Below are 15,756 nucleotides of genomic sequence, written 5' to 3' on the forward strand. Positions count from 1 at the left end.
AGTCTGAGACTTTAGTGCACCTGTCACTGGAGTAGTGTACATTGCAGCCAATATGTAGTTTTTAATCTCTCAACCCCCAATATTCTTCTGTCTCTACCTAGTTAATGCCATCAACTCCCTTATGAAACCAAATCACAAACATGTGACAACTTGGAAAAAAACGCCTTGCAATCGGAAATATCTTGACCAGACAAGTCTAAGTAAAATGTGGAGCGTAGAAAGATGTTCCAGCACATGTCAGCATGTGGTGACTTTTTCCACACGCAGCTGCTATTCATATGAGCCTTCAGAATTCTGATCACCAGTTTAATCTGATGCTGACCCTGGTCTTTGTGAAAATTCCAAACAACTCTTCTAATCCAGTGTGGGGGGAACCAAAGTTCCCCATGGACATGTTATTCCCAGAGTAACCTCGCTACAAGTGCTTTCGGCTTTAGAGGATTTATGAATCCAGTTGCCACCATATCATTGTCCGCAATGACATCAACTCAGGCCTAAAAAAATTCAGGTCTCTCCCATGTAAAGTGGCTTTCCTACATTTAGATCAAACCTTTCTGAGCAGCATGGGGCCATTCTGAAACACCTACTTTTTTGTTTTCCCTAAATTTGATGATTCTAAATATCAGAAGATAGCTCTAATACAGCCAGCAGTTACTGAGTGTACTCAACTTTCATTTGTATCAACTTACATGAACAGCTTGCTTAAAAGAATGCTTTGGAATTGCTTATATGATAAATCAAGCTTGTTTTGTGTTTTTATGGAAACAAAATAGATCCCCATATGTGCACAGGAAAATTGGCAACTGCCAAGATGGTATTGTTACCTGGAATCCTGCCTTGAGATGGATCCTTTAACCAAGGAGATCCAACAAAGCCGGACCTCTGGACCAGCAGTCTTGGTTCTTGTGATAGTGAGCAAAGAATTGCAAACTAACCCCGAAATGCAAGCTCAAAACAAGGCTTTCTGAAGCACAGTAATGCACTCTCAGAGGGAGAGTGGGGTAACCTCTGCGAAGTGAAATCAGCCCCTCTTTATAGAGCTCAGGGTGCGTTTATGCAGTTTGTGGGGAGGAGTTGAGGCTTGGGCTGTGTTTGAGTGACAGGATTGTGTCATTTGATTAGCAGTTTATGCTTATATCACTGAACTTAAACTGAACGTCTTTACTTTGTTAAGGAAAGCCCACTCAGAGGGGCAAAACCACATGTAAATTTTATTATAATGACTGTATAATGAGGATGAGGTTACCCGGGTTTATGGCCTAGATGGACTGGGCATGCGCCACGTTAGGGGATTTTTATCTGTGCCCAGTTCTTCTTTCTCCAGGATGTGCTGGCCACAGACTTTACCACAAGCTCCATCTATCAGGGTGGAGTTAGGGTGGTCTTGGGGGCTGAACTTAGGTGGGCCAGGGCCTGTCTTAGTGACAGCCCTTCTGCCCTCCTCTCTCGCCCCCTCCCAGCTGCTGATGTCTAACTACCTAACATTATGGCTGGGACACTATGTTCCTGCAGTAATGCCAAAAACTGTAGTACCAAAGGGTAAGCCTCCTTGATTCTGCCCAGCCATGGGTGAAATTTCTCCAACTCTATGTAGGAGGAGAGTGTTGTAATAGACCGTTTCTAAAGTCCCTTCCAGTTCAGGGAGACTACAATCTCTGAACAAACACATTCCTGTCATCCAGTGGAAAAGAGGCCTTCAGGGCCCAAAGGTGATAACTTTTATTTTGCAACTTAAAAAAACCCACCCCTCAGTCGGCCCTCGGAGGAGTGCGCCAGCCCTGCGGAGGCAGTGTCTACACAGGCCTCGCAGCTTCCGTCTAGCACTCCGCAAGGTTTCCGTTGCATTGTGGGGCAGGGACCACCGCGTTGTGGGTGTGGGGAAGGAGATGTGTGGACAAAGGGCGGAGTGATGGGTTACAATGTGCAGAAGGATGGTTTAGGTGGAGACGTCGGAGGAAGGCGAGCAGTGGCGGATTAGGCTCAGGCTGCTGTGAATGGGTGTCAGCCTGGGAGGCCCGGTCCAGTGCGCCCCCATATCTGCCCGCTCTCGATGGGATGGGCACAGTCTCGATCCTGGCACCAGTATCGACCTCAGCTGACACCAAAGGCCCGAATAGAGAGTAATCGGTGTCCCCATTCCAGCCCAAGCCCCGCCTTCCTGGGTGTTCTGGAGCAAAATGGGGGCCTGCGCAGGAGCCCCGGGTTCCAGGGAGACCTGGCTCAGCAGGGCAGCCTGTGAGATGTGGTGAGAAAGGTGTGGAGCGGCCATCAAGAACTGTCTTAATGAAACATTGCCATGAGCCGTGAATCTATGTAACCATATTACTTTGTGGAAAACAGCCAGCGAAGGGCAAGTTTAACAGCTCCACGGGGAAGCTCCAGGGACAGCTGTGCAAGAGTGTACTGTTTTCAAGTACACATCGTTCTGTTGAAAGAAAAAAAACTTTAGACAAATTAAATTGAACAGAGTTTAATTGTGCAAAGAATGATTCATGAATCAGGCAACACCCAGAACAAGTGGAAGTTCAGAGAGCTCCCTGGGCAGGGATTATTTATAGACAGAAAACTGGAAGTACCCTACAGAAATAGCTTGATTGGTTACAACTCCGGCATTTGCCTTTTTTGGACATGGTCTGATCAGTGGGTAGCCTGTGATTAGCGGAAGTTCGGTTGCTATGACTGGCTGTGACACAGCTATTTGTTACAAAAATATGCTCCTAAATTAGGCTTTCGGTTTGTTTACCTACTGAGTTAGGTTGTGGCTCCTGACACAGAAACTCAAGGTATGGAAGCAGCCTCAGGCCAAAAATAAGTTAATTTAACAGATTTTTGAAAGAGACTTTTTCCAGATAGCAAAAGAAGAGCGATGATCCATCTATACACCACAGGAATGGTGGCTGTGGACCTTGTATCCACCAGCACCAGCCGGGAAATACCTGACGCCATGCTGCTGGGCTGACCAGAAGTAGCTGAGAGGCTGGGCATGGTGGCTCACACCTGTAATCCAGGCACTTTGGGAGGCTGAGGCAGGTGGATCACCTGAGGTCAGGAGTCCGAGACCAGACTGGCCAACATGGTGAAACCCCGTCTCTACTAAAAATACACACACACACAAAAACTAGCTGAGCATGGCAGCAGACACCTGTAATAGCAGCTACTTAGGAGGCTGAGGCAGGAGAATCACTTGAATCCAGGAGGTGGAGGTTGCAGTGAGCCGAGATTACACCACTGCACTCCAGCATGGGTGACAGAGCGAGACTCCGTCTCAAAAAAAAATTAAAAAAAAAAAAGTGGCTGGGCTGAGACATCCAGGGTAGAGGCTGTAGGCCTGTAAAGACTTTCGAGGCAACAGGGCTGCCTCCTTGAGGTTTGTAAAGACAGCCATCCACAGTCATGACAACAGTTCCAGCTGAAGCTTGCCAACGGCCACTCATTTCACCTGCAGCCGTGCCCCTGCAGATGCAAAAGATCTGGAAAAACCTTGTTTATCCCCTAAGACCACCAATGGAGGCTTAAATCTGTACCCAGGCCATCCCACTGAGGACACAATGGGAATACCTGTGTGGAAGGCAGAGCCCAGCGGCCATGGTGCTCCGTGGAGAAGAGAATCTGCATCAGGCCGGCATTAGGAACTTCCCATGGTCTCTGAGGTGCTTGGGGTCACCTCCTCTGATTATGCTGAGGGGGAAGAAATTCAACACGTCTCCAGCACATGTGTTCATGGAAGGGCACTCTTCTTCATTCTAATTGCAATGCAACCAGTGCTCAATGAAGGGGCAACAGCAGCGGTAACAACAGGCACCAAAGCAAGTGCTATGGACACACAGGCCACCAAGTCTGCAGACTCAGAGCACATTAAAACAGCACCAGCAAGAGCAGCCTTTGTGGATCCAGTAGGACATGGAACCAGCACGTCAGGGCAGGTGTGCTCAGAGGATCTTTAGGTAGTTGGAGCAACTGCTTACAAGCACTTCCCTGTGCTCAGAGGCTACGTCCTGCATGCCAGGAGGAGCTTCTGGTCTCTCCCCAGAGAGCAGCCCAAGTGTGGTGGCTGAAGGAGCAGAAATGACTGGCAAGCCTGCTGCAGAAACAGTTAAAGGCCTAATGGCAGGACCCCTCGTCTGGGCCTTGCCGATGAAGGATACGCGAGTGAATGGATGAGATGGAAGCCAGAAAGTCTCCCATCCCAAGACTGAAGCCCAGAGAGAGAGAGAAAGGTAAAGGACAGAACTCCGACAAGACGCCATTGCCATCACCAAAGGACTGGGGCACACAAGTCAACCCTATGAGCATTCATCTTCTGGTCCTGAGCAGAAGATGATCCCTACAAGGGACCAACAGGGATGAAAAAATGAAAAGGCTAGAGCAGTTCGGGAGGCTGAGGACGCAGCTTCTCCTCTCTATGAAAATGCCAGTCCCGTTCTCACCACAAAGGAGTCTAGGTTATCTCAAAAACTGCTGGGGAGCACACACCTATACTGGCAGCTACTCAGGAGACTGAGGCGGGAGGATCCCTTGAGCCCAGGAATCCAACACCAGCCTGGGCGACATAACAGTACCTGTCTCAAATAATAATAATAAGAAGAAGCAAAAGAAGGGAGAGTCAAACTATGACAAGTTTAGGGTCTTAAGCAAAAATAACTCTTTGCGAAGTTCAGAACCTGCTTTACTCACCTGGAAGAGAGTAGAGAGGTGGAATCAAGTTTGAGACAGTAGAAAAGGGCAGCACGGAACACCACACAGTCAGGCAGAGTGTGGCAGGGGCTGGGGATCACTGGGACCATAGCCGAGATGAGGGGGACAGTAACTTTAAAGCCCATCAAAAAAGGAATCAGAGCATGGAGACCAAGGGGTTTCTGATTTAGGTGGCCTTGATTTAAGTAAATAAGTACAAACAAAATACATTCTTAGAATGAAAAAAAAATAACCTGTTAGCTATCATCCAAAGGCACGTGTCATTTCATCATGAAACTCACGTATATGCATTGGGAAGAAGCATTGTTTGAGGTAGGGAAGGAAGAGTCGCACACCTGAGTGAAAGGGTGACCATGGCCTGTGCTGGTCAGCAGGAGTTTCTTACCTTCCTTCTTTTTCTCCAAAAGGCATACATTTCACTATTGAGCTTTGTGATTCCTAAATTGTAGTGGGTCTAAGAATCATCTGGGGTGCTTTTCTGAAATGCAGATTCATGGCCCTGAACAAACTGAACCAGGATCTCATAGAGTGGGACTATCTTACATGATCCTCATGAGATGATCCAAGGTGTGGACTCAAGGCTAACATTGGTACATGGTCCAATGTAAGAAGTGGCCTTGAGAGTTAACAAGTAGGTTTTCGTGTAAATGTGCCCATCCTTTTGGACTATGCATTGGTTCATTTCAATCACAGCTACTGTCAACATTTATTCATTAGTTAACCAATATTGGAATAAGAGTTTACTATGTGCCAGACACTGTTTTAGCTGCTTTATTAGTTGAACCTTACATTTCTTGAAGGTCTGGTTTTTAGAATGCTACATGCAGATTTGCCTGATGCTCTTTAGCTGCTGGCTGGCATGTCATTGTTTGAGTGAGTGCTATATGACCGACCGTTCCTCCTAAGGGAAAGGGCATGGGAAAGAGAAAAGGGACAATGACCCTCTTTATCCTTTTCCTTCCGACAATAACCTTTGCAAAGTATAGAACATTCACTGACTTTCCAAGGCTTTATAATGTTTTATTTATTTAGAAATATAAATAAATACACTGTGAAATATGTGATGGGGGAGGTTGTGAAGCAACCTTCACATAATACATAAGAAATTATAAATCTTTCTATTTTGAGACAGTGTCTGCATTGAGAAACAGATAAATCTATCTACCCCTCCTTTTAATCAGTAATCTTATCTCCAGTAACACTGGAATGCACTTGCAGTAACACTTGCTAGGCTGGAAAATAGGTTAATGAGTAGAACAGCACACATATTTCAGGAAAAGAAATAGAATGCTTTATTGCCTCGCGATACCAAATAATTGCTTCTTTCTCAGCATTGTCTCGTCTCAGCCTTGTGTAGTATGTAGGAGAAAGAAAAAGTCTTTCATCGAACGATAGTCACCTTTAGAACATCGTTCTGCTCTGGTTATATAAACCAAGAGAATGAGAGGTCTGCCATCTTGACATGTGTGGTCTAAGGTCTAAAATTAAGGCCGAGTGTTACGTGCTGCCTTGACATCTGTTGAAACTGGGAGGCCTTGAATGTTCTCACTGCAATTTCCCCTCCTTGCTCTGCTCTTGTGGATAAGGTCCCTTGGCTGAACAACTTTCCTTTCAAAGGTAGCAGAGGCAGTTCCTGCTTTTCCTGGAGTATCCTGGGGTTTCAACTTCCTGCTACTTTTCCGAATTGTTCAAACAAGCCAATCACTTCCTCCTATGAACCAAGAGACACCTCACCCTCTTGATATTACAAAGCCTGCCTCCCGCAGCCCCTGGTTGTCCACTCTGTTCCTGAATACAACCCTACTTGGTCTACGGTGTCGACCCCACTCCCCGGGCAGTGAGTATATCTGACTAATAAATTGCTGTTAATCTAACCTTTCCGTTGTTGGTAGGAGCATCTTCAGCCATCCTTATAACCCTAGGACAGGAATCCCTCCCTCACCAACTGAATGAATAGGTGATTAAAACATGTTTAATCCACTGAAACAGGATCTTTCTTAAAATAAAATATATATGTGTAATTTTAGAAAGCATTAAAAATTAAGTATTTTTTTCACCAATACTAAGATAACCAGCAAAAGGGCTACTTGGATATTTTCTTTTTACTTTAGCTTGTCCTCTTAATAGTCTGGAAGCAAAAATATGAAAGGCAGGCCAATTGCACGGTGTCTTAAAGGACCACAGGTTATCACGGTCACTAGTGAGCCCAGAAATTAGCCAATACTGGATGAAGGAGGAAATTCTCAGGAAGCTAACTAGGCAAATACAAGAAACAAGGCCTCCCACAAGTTTATTTATATCTGGATTAGGAGTATGATAACACCTATGGGTTGACTCAATAAAAATAAGAGCTCACATCACAAGGCTCATCTAGGACAGCAGGCATCATGGCTCTAGAAGAAAGGTTTGATGGGAAAGAAGGGAAGAGAGTCCCAGGAGGTATTACCATCCAATCACTTCTCTGACTCTACTGTACATGCCAAGCAGGGGCAGAGCAGCCCTTCTTGATTTCTACCCAGGCATGATTTTCATGCCCTAGTGCCAGGTAGCAAGGCCATGAAGGCCCACGCAGGCTCAGTAAGGATTACGTTTTGTAAAGGATAACCTAGGAGTTGAAGCCAGCAACAAGGAAGAGGGCTTTGACCTACTGAAGGCAGCACTTGGTTTGGTGGTTGCCTTCGCTTGTGTTTGTGACTGCCTTCGGAGTGCAGTGCTGAAGTGAATCATACAACTTATCTGCACAACATCAAATGCAGCTGGCTTTTCTAGTAACAAAGTTGCTACCATTTATTAGCAACTACATGGGTGCTAATCACACACTGGTTTATTATCTTCTTTAATCCACTTAATTTTTCGAGTTAAGTACTCTTATCTACCTACATCTTGCAAATGAGGAAACGGCATTAAGCAACTTATTCAAAGTTGCATAGCTCTACAAGGAGTAGAGCCTGGACTCAAAGCTAGACCCAGGGTTCAATCTTTTTTTAAAATCAATTTCATTGTATATATTTGAGGTTTACAACATGTCATAGGATACATATAGATAGTAAAATGGTTACTATAGTGAAACACACGAACATATCATTTCACAGAGTTACTGCTTTGTGATGAGCAGTGAAAATCTACTTATTTAACAAACATCCTTAATACAATTTTATTAACTATAGTTCCCATGCTGTACATTAGATCTTCAGACTTTTTCATCCTACGTATCTGCTACTTTGACCTACATCTCCCCATCCCACCCTGCTGCCTCTTGACCTTTTTGTTGTTGTTGTTTAGATTCCACATAAAAGTGAGATCATGCAATATTTTTCTTTATATGTCCGGCTTATTTCACTTAATATAATGAAAGTTGTGTGTCCGTATACACGTATATATGTATGTATGTATTATATATAATGTATATATAATGAAATATTATTCAGCCTCAAATTAGAAGGAGATTCTGCCATTTTTCATAGCATGAATGGACCTGCAGGATTCATTCTTAATAGCACCCAGGGTGTGTCTGCGAATTTCTGGGGAGAAGGGACTAGAGAAAGAAGGTTACCTAGGACTATCAACTCCAAGTACAATGCTACTAAGAAAATAGGCCATGTCTTTAATACAAGTATAGGCAAGTTTGTTTTTGACAGAAGAAAAAAAAAATCAACCAGGTGTCCCACAAGCGTATACCATTAGGACCCATTCATTGTAGACTAAATTATAATAGACTAGTCATATAGAGCTGAATCCTTTAATAGAAAGTGATGTTATAATTAAATAACATGAAACAAACACATATTTACATTGTGTGTTTTCCTGTCACTTCCAAATAGTTTGCAACTTATTGTACAAATTTATTGAAGGAGTATTTTCTGTTCTACAGAAAGCACAATCCAAAACATGGGTGCTCTGAAGGGCACCGTTCTGCACTGGTTATGTGTTTATCTCTCTTTTCCTTATGTAAGCGTGTTTATATTACATAACATCAATACCCAGAGTAGTAGCCAAATGATGTTATGCTAACTGATGGGAACAGAAAAGTACTGCAGAGCTCAGCACCTCACAACAGCCCTTCCTTCTGATGGTATCTGGTAATTAGAAGCTACTCACCTTGAGAACACACCCCTTGTAGATCTGTAATTAGTTCAGTTAGTTTTACTGCTTCTTTGACATTGATCATAGTCTCCTTTGAAGTACCAAAAAAAAAGAAGAAGAATAGGAAAAACTGACCCGGTTCATACCTGGTGACTTTTATCAATGTCTCTTGTATGAATCTATTGTTATGAGGCATTTTAGACATACTGATTTATAATGGCATTTACAGAGCTTAATGTTAGGTCTGAAAGATTCACTTGTAAACTACATAACTTCAGTACATTCATGCTAATTGTGTTGGTTCAGAAAAAATGTTTAAATTGACTTCAAATCACTATGTTTTGGAGACACTGCCTTTCATTAAACCTGCTCATGGTAAAACCAGACTACTTTAGTATCCTTCACTACTTCAGTAGTTATTGTAATTAGTATTTATGTGCACTATTTAAATATATAATTATCTGCACACATATGCTCTATCACCTCTAATTTGCTTTGACTCCGTTGTTGGTGTTGTCGTCGTCGTTGTTGTTGAGACAGGATCTCTCTCTGTTGCCTGGGCCTGGAGTGCACTCAAGTGCAGTGGTGCAATTACAATTAACTGCAGCCTTGACCTCCTGGGCTCAAGCAGTAATTCCTTTTTAGCCTCCCAAGTAGCTAGGACTATAGGCATATACCACCACACCCTGACTCTTCCTTAATACACTGCAAGTTTTATGTTAGGATGGATATATGTCTTCTGCCTCCACAGGCTTCAAAACTCCAAGCAGAATTATCTGAATATTGTGAAGACACACACACATACACACACAACAGGATGTTGTTGGACAATAAGAGTTTCAAGTCAATTTCAAGTCAATTAACAATATTGTAGCTTTGTAAGTATCTCACAGGAATCAAACCTAAATGACTTTTCCCAAATACAAGCCCTCTCTTGGGTAGTTTTTATCTTAGAGTAAAACACTTTCAAATTACTTGTTTGTAGTTTATATAATCAAATGGCCGAATGCTTTGCTCCTCTGAGAGCCAACATTAAAAGGAAATTCAACATCTAAGTATTCATTTACAAACCATCTTACTGTATCTAAAGACTAAAGATAGTTTAAATGTATATCCTATTTCTAGGTTACGCCCATTTATCTACTTACCTTTTTCCCAGCTTTTTCATTCAGATCCCATCAGTAATATTTTATTTTCCCAGCCCATATATGCAAGTATTTCTAGATCCATCAGTTACCTTATAGGTGTTCCTTATTTAATAAAGTCATATATATATATATGTCCAAACTTCCCCAGTGGTTAAATTGGGAGAGATATAATTTTACATTACAAATAATTTTTCACTTTATAAAAAGGAGCTCTCATCCCTTTTTTCTATAAATATCATTGATTATATTTGTAAATGAAGAGTTCTGTGGTTGGATGGTGGTGATGATAGCACAACAATGTGAAAGTATTTAATGCCCCTGAACGGTACACATAAAAATGGTAAAGATGGCAAATTTTATATTATGTGCATTTTATCACAATTATATATACATAATTATTACAATTATATATATATAAAATCACAATGATATATATGCATATATATGTGTGTATATTTGTGTGTGTGTATATATGTGTGTGTCTGTGTATGTGTGTGTGTGTGTGTGTATATATATATGTGTATGTATATATATATATATATATATATATATATATATATACATACAAATAATTGAGGCATCTCTGTGGGCCCGCACCGTGCTGGGTGCTGGGGCCAGGGCACTGAGTGAGGCAGAGATCATCACTACCCACACGGAGCCTGCAGTCTAGTGGGACAAACATCTAGTCCACTGACCATGTAATCCAGCAAATGTGGCCTAGTGCTATCAAGGCAGGAGATCAGCAGGACTTGTTTTTAGAACACTGGTCATGACCCCAACCAATCATGACCCCGCTGATTGGAGCAGGATCTCGTCAAAACAGGGTGCAGTGAAGCAGCTGGCCAAAACCAGTAGATGGTGATGAAAGCAACCTCTAGTTCCCCTCACTGTTCATTAGCATAAAGACACTCCCACCAGTGCCATGACAATCTACAAATGCCATGGCAATGAACCATGGCAATGGCCCATAAACAGTTACCTCTTATGGTTGCAGAACATCCCTGCCTCATTTCCAGAAAGTTCTGAATAACCTGCCTCTTAATTAGCATATCATTGAAAGTGGGTATAAACACAGCTGCCAACAGCCCATACATTGCTACTCTGGGCACATTGCCTATGGGTTAGCCCTGCTCTGCAAGGAGCAGTCCTTTGCTCCTGCTGTACAATGCTGCTTCAACAAAAGCTGCTGTCTAACACCACCATCTCACCCTCGAATTCTTTCCTGGATGAAGCCAAGAACCCACCCCTCTCAGGGAGGTCATGTGAGAGATAGCCTAAGCATTGTGATCTTACCTAAAAATTTCCAGCCCTTTCTCCAATGTCTCTACATGCCTGCCCAGATTCAGCAATTCTTAGAAAATAACTGAGAAGTAAAGTGTAGATGAAGGAAAGTGTATATTGGTAAAAGCATATTAACTTTTGAAACAAATGAATCCTACCACTGCAGTTAACACAGCACACGTTGTTTTCTGCCTCAGTCATCCAAATGAGAATGTGGTGCTGCCTGCTCCTCAGAGTCATTCAAGAATCCAGGTTGCCAGAGCCCTGCCCTCTTAAGTAGTTGGCTTCCAAAATTGTGCTAACCATCAACATCCAGCAAGCAGTTGTTGGAAAGGAATAGATTACATGTGAGAGCTTTCGCTTGCTCAGACATAGACAAAGTGTCCATCACTTTCACTCACATTCCTCTGGATAGAATTCCACCTGCAAGCGAACTTAGAGATGTAGCCTGGCTGTGTGTCCAGGAAGAAGAGGAAACAAGTTTGATGATCACTTAGCCATGTCAGTCTCATCAAAGACGCTGTGGTTCTCATATACAAAGAGTTATAAAAGTAGGAATGGAGGACAGATTTTGGAAACTGTATTTTATTTACTCCTTTGCTTATAGTTACAGGGATCAGAAATTAGGAGTCAAAAAACAATAATTTATTGTTTTATAATAGAAGAATATGTATCAGAAATTTGGAATAGTTATCAACTTCCCTCAACTAAAGATCTGGAAAAGGAACTTGGTTACAACCTACATTCAGGAAGGGGCTCAATAGTGATTCATATATAATATATGTTGGCAAACATTAAATTAGTCTCTACTTACAAGTAAAGATAAGAAATAAATGGAGCCTATAAAAATTTGCTCAGATGAAATGAAATATCATATGAAGACAAATTAAAAATGCACCCCTGAATGTGACTTATTACAGAAATCAGAAGAAAAGCACCCTCAGTAGACTGTAAGACTGCAAAGCCTCCAGGAAATAAAAGGTGTAAGTACAAGCAATGAAAAATCAAGATGAAAGAATGGTCATGTAGAGAAAAGGAAAGGAGAGGGTTATTTATGACATTGGACAGGATCAAAAGGACACTAAAAATACAATGGAATAATTCACTGTTGAAGATGTGTAAGGCACAATTGGAGTGGATGAAAATGAGTTAGGGATATGGAAACAAAGTTGAGTTCTTACAGAATGAAAATAGAGTGGATGGATGTGAAAAGATGAAAGAAGGAAGGTAGCTATGATCAGAGAACTCAGAGCATCGTACGGGTAACTTAGGTTCTGGACAAAAGGTCAGAGAAATACTCTGCAAAAGTGATCATATATACATACACATATATATGTGCATATATATATTTTATATATATAGAGGGGGGGGGTGGAGAGTTTAAGAATCATTTAATTCCAGGCAAAAATCAAGTACAAAGAGATACAAAGAGCTACATCCTGGCACTCATTTTGAATTATAAGGATAAAAAATTTAAATCCTATCCAGACTAAAAGACAAGGTACTTAGAAAAAAAGGATAAATGGACTTTGAGATCAGCTGGGACAGTTCTATCTAATACTAAGACAAAATTATTTCAGATCCAGCTCTTCATAGGCAGCCAAATTGTCCTTCAGGTGAAATAAAGATGTGTATATAAATGCCATAGCTTAGAGAAAGTATCATCCATGTACAATTTTTGAAAAACTATTACTTGATTATATGATCACGTTGACTACGAATGAAGCAAAATTATGAGCTCAGGAATAGGGAAATAGTGGCGCAAGAGTACTTGGAGTGAGCACCAAAAGCATTTGTATGTAGGTTTAAATCTAATCCATGTGCAAAACTAAATGATCTGAACTATTTCTTGAAAGAGAAAATATATAATGTAAGATAATAATTTTAAAACAGTAATATTAACCTATATTCTCAAGTTATACTAATAAAAACTGAAAAATCAAAGGGATTGTGATTGTATTTATTTCCTTAGCTTAGCTAGAAGATGACCCAAAGGATTTATTTTGGTTCAGATTATTAGGGAAATAAAAATCAAAGAAGGCTTTTGAATCTTAAAGCAAACCATAAATAGTTTAACATAGAGCTTGTATATCCCAAATCAGCAGAAAAGATAAAAATAAAACCATGTCTGCATTTTTAGCAGTGAGAAACAAAATGGAGTCGCTGTAAAAAAAAAAAAAAAGGGCACAAAACAAGATGACATAAGTGAGACCACATGATAAGGCATAAGGAAAGATGTCAGAAAATATGTCAGAAGTTAGACTAACCTTATTAGTTATAACAATAGATGGAAATGTACAAAAAATAAAAGTAACAAAAGCAACATTGAACGGTCAAAGTTCCCAATTTAACCTCTACAGATCATTCCCGACTTAGGATAGCTGGACTTACGATGTTTTTGACTTTATCATGGGGCAAAAGCAATATGCACTTAGTAGAAGCCGTACTTTGAATTTTAATTTTTTCCCAACTGTAGGTTAATGTCAGTATTCTGAGCACCTTTAAGGCAGGATGGGATAAGGTATGATGTCTGGTAGGCTAGGTGTATTAAATGCATTTTCGACTTACGAGATTTTCAACTTATGATGGGTTTATGGAGATGATAAGTTTATCATTTATGCAAATAAAGAAGTTTAAAAGAAACGTAAAACAAAACTATGAAAAACAAAATTATGGAATTCATAAAGATAAAAGCAGAAATTCAATAACAGAAATACATTACATCTTAAACATTCTCATAAACCTTATAGATGTAACACAAGAAGTTCTTAGATACAAGTTATCTCAGGGAAACAATATTTACCTAACGCCATATAAACCAATGTTATGTTCACTTGTAATGTGTCAATATTTGCTAACAATGACGGATTATGACATTTTCTTGTCAAAATGGCTTACCATCACCTATGTAGGTCTAGAGTGGCTTTTAAAATTCAGATATTCACTAGTGCAGATGTGTGAAAAGACTCACCTATGAGGATACTTCTCATGATTTTTTTTCACTGTGAAAAATTGGAAAACATAAAAGGCGGATTTTAATTTAATAAATTATTCTATCCATATGGACTAACACTGTGCAATCAATAAAATGGTACTACAGAAAAATATCAAACAACATTGAAATGCTCCCAATACGTTAAGATTCCAAAAAGCAACTCGTAAAATGTAATGCAATCTCGTTTGTTTAAATACACACATGCACAGAGCAGAGAGAGAAAGGGAACACTAGATACTGTAGATAAAAATTACAGTGGGGAGGGGAGGGAACTTAGAAGACAGGTCAATAGGTGCAGCAAACCACCGTGGCACACGTATACCTACGTAACAAACCTGCATTTTCTACACATGTATCTCAGAACTCAAAGTAAAATAAAATAAAATAAATCTTAAAAAAATTACAGTGGGGTTGCTAGTGATCTCTTTTTCTTTGTGTTTCTCTGAATCTTTCCATTTCTAACATGAATTTATTTTATACTCAGAAAAACAAATCATAAATGTTATATTTTTAAAAATATTAATGCCTTCCATAATATTTTATGAGAAATTCAAGTAAAGTAATACCAAAATTAGTCTTTTTTTTTTTTTAACTTAGCATGTATTTATAGAGTGTGTGCTAACTGGTAGGCACTGTTTATACACTGGAGATACAACAGTGAACAAAACCAAGTCCCCGCCCTCCTCTCACTATAGACAGAGGGAAAGACAGAAGATAAACAAATATATGTAATAACATTTGGTAACAATGTCATGAAGGAAATTATAGCAGCATAAAAAATAAGGAGTAATGAAAGACAGATGTGTTATTTTGAAGTATAGTATTGGCTTTGTTTATTTTTTCCTTCTTTGTTTTTGTTTTTGAGATGGAGTCCTGCTCTGTTGCGCAGGTTGGAGAGCAGTGGCTCGATCTCATGTCACTGCAACCTCCACCTCCCAGGTTTAAGTGATTCTCCTGCCTCAGCCTCCTGAGTAGCTGGAATTACAGGTGCCTGCTACCATGCCTGGCTAATTTTTGTATTTTTAGTAGAGATGGGGTTTCGTCATGTTGGCCAGGCTGGTCTGAAACTTCTGACCTCAGGTGATCCACTCGCCTTGATCTCCCCAAGTGCTGGGATTACAGGCGTGAGCCTCTGTGCCTGGCCTATTTTTTCCTTTGATTTTCAGTTGACACACAATTGTACATATTTATGGAATACAGAGTGATATTTTGATATATGTATACAATGTGTAATGATGAAATGTATAAAGATAAAAATAACAAACACCTCCAACGTTCATCATTTGTTTGTGTTATGGACATTTAAAATCCTCTCTTCTAGCTTTTTGAAAATACGAACTAAATTATTGTTAACCATATTTGCCCAACAGTGCTACAAAATACTAGAACTTATTTCTCCTATCTAGCAGTACAATGTAACTTTGTATTCATTAACCTCTTTCCCGATCCTCTCCCTCCTCCTATCATTCCCAGCTTCTAATGACTACAATTCTTCTTTCCACTTTTATAAGCTCAGTATTTCTTGGCTCTCGTATATGAGTGAGAACATGTGGT

The 15,756-nt window shown here is 40.5% G+C and overlaps 1 long non-coding RNA gene across 1 annotated transcript in view; it reads right to left on the reverse strand.

Moving 5' to 3' along the window:
* Positions 1 to 1,677: 1,677 nt before the first annotated feature.
* The window catches only part of LOC104007535 (uncharacterized), a 45,928-nt gene continuing 31,849 nt past the window's right edge, over positions 1,678 to 15,756 (reverse strand). Inside the window, exons 3-5 of the long non-coding RNA XR_008536646.2 lie at positions 14,106 to 14,209; positions 3,559 to 3,743; positions 1,678 to 2,425 (exon numbers count right to left, since the gene is read on the reverse strand). This is a non-coding gene — a long non-coding RNA (uncharacterized LOC104007535). The remainder of the gene's footprint in view (positions 2,426 to 3,558; positions 3,744 to 14,105; positions 14,210 to 15,756) is intronic.

This window comes from Pan troglodytes, chromosome 7 (genome assembly GCF_028858775.2).
Source record: "Pan troglodytes isolate AG18354 chromosome 7, NHGRI_mPanTro3-v2.0_pri, whole genome shotgun sequence".
Classification (NCBI taxonomy): domain Eukaryota; kingdom Metazoa; phylum Chordata; class Mammalia; order Primates; family Hominidae; genus Pan; species Pan troglodytes.